Below are 2,143 nucleotides of genomic sequence, written 5' to 3'. Positions count from 1 at the left end.
AAACGGGGCAGCAACTCATGAGACGACGGGTTGGGTCGTCACAATATTATTACTAGTTAACCCCATTTGAGCCTTTAACTTTTCTTTGGCTAACACATTACAAACTTGTACACCGTTTCAGAAATAATTCCCTCTTTTGAACGCGTCCCTCCTTGAATGCTACGAATGAGGCTAAAAGCCTAAGTTGTGGGTGTTGGTGTTAATTGGGAATTGTACATTATATGTATAAGCAAATACCTCAAAGTTGCATTAGATGAAGATACTCAAGCTCCAAAAGAAAAGCAAAAGAATATATATATATACATACATACATACATATATATATATATATATATATATATATATATATATATATATATATATATAAAGAGAAAAAAATGGAGTTTTGAGAAAGTTGGAGAGGTACTTTAAGGTGGTTCTATGTCAATAAGGGCTATGTAGTTCAAAACGAAGCAAAATGCGAAAAGAAAGACAAATGTGAGTAGTGTTCAAGGAGGGTATAGTCACTTGTATCCCAAATGTTTATCCTACCCTTCCCTAAGACTACCTTACAAGCTTAAAAAGTCCTTATGGGATGTCCAACCGAATGTTCTTAAATTGGCGGCAAATTAAAATAAGCGCAAGCTTATGGCATGATATTTGTAACACTTGAAATTCTTTGTTGAGAGTGAGTGTCTTTGTGCAATTCTCTCTTGTGTTGTAAATATAGTGATTTTGGGACTTTCTTTTTCGTGAGGGCACATGGATTATGATGGATTGTTGATATTGATATATTCCGAATTTAGTAAATTGAGCATATGTAGTAGACTAGCGCTTTTGAGTCACTTCTTGAGGCTTGGTTGTTGTCACTTGATTATTTGAAACCCCATTGCATTCTTGAAATTGAGTTTTAAATGATGGAGTTATTTGAGTGAAGTTCACATGCTTGAGCCTAATTATTAGTACCAACCAAAACCATAAGTGTTGTGCTTAATTGGAGAATGTTATTTGAAGATGATAGCAATGCTAATTGAGCTTTAAATGTTAGAGCCTCATTGAGTATTTGGTTTTGATTTGCTTGAGGACAAGCAAAAGCTTTAAATTGGGGGTGTTGATGAGTGATGATTTTACCATTTATTTTAGACTCTTTTCTTTAGTTTTTGTGCCCTTCAATTATAAAATGAGGTGATTAATGGTGTGTATTGTTAGATTTTCAGGTACAATGAGTCTTGAAGAGAATTAAAATCAAATGAAGTTGAATTAAGCAAAAGAGAGTTGAAATAGTGCAAAATCCTTCATTGATTTCGCATCTGCGAAACACAACTCGCTTCTATGATCTCGCATCTGCGAGTAGAGGCCCACATATGGGCAAATTACCAATTTTCCCATGTGACCACATCTGCGGAGCCTCTTCTCACCGACATGTCTGCATCTGCGGAGTAGGCAGTTCTCCACAAGTTTCGCATCTGCGAATGAATGTCCACTTTTGTGGAGTCGCACCTGCAATGATTTTCCGCAGGTGCGGCCAACAGCCTTCTCCTGACAGACTTGGTATTTCCGCAGGTGCGGTCAACGGCCTTCAGCTCTGGACAAACTTGGTATTTCACATTTTATCTATCCTAAGCCCTTTAATACACGACCTAGCTCATTTGTAAAACATCTTAGGCCGATCTCTGGACATCTTGGGCATATTTTGACAAGAGAACACAAGTTTGGAGCTAGGGTTTTTGCGCACACACTTGGGTCTTGAAGATTTGAAGCTTTTGGTTGAGAATTTCCTACTGATTTTGTTCATTTCTTCATTTCCTTGCTTTGTATTGAACATCTAAGTGTGTAGTATTTTTTTCAATACTTGAATCTTGTTTATGGGAATATTAATATTTAAAGTGTGGATTAAATATCTTGTTGTACTTATGTATTAAAGGATTTTTAATTATAGTAAAGTGAGTTATTGTTTCTTTAATTATTCTTATTCTTTAATATTTGCAAAGGGATTAGCTAACCCTAGGCCTCACCCATTAACTTCGAATTAATTTTGGTAAAGATATTTAGGATTGGGAAAGATTAATCAACAAGAACTTAAGGTGTTAATCCTCACTTTATAGATTTTACCTAGGGATAGGATTGAACTACTTGTATCAATAGTCGGGTGTGCTTAATCTCT

Source organism: Nicotiana attenuata, unplaced genomic scaffold, assembly GCF_001879085.1.
Source record: "Nicotiana attenuata strain UT unplaced genomic scaffold, NIATTr2, whole genome shotgun sequence".
In the NCBI taxonomy this organism is placed as follows: domain Eukaryota; kingdom Viridiplantae; phylum Streptophyta; class Magnoliopsida; order Solanales; family Solanaceae; genus Nicotiana; species Nicotiana attenuata.
This window is presented reverse-complemented; position numbering follows the sequence as displayed.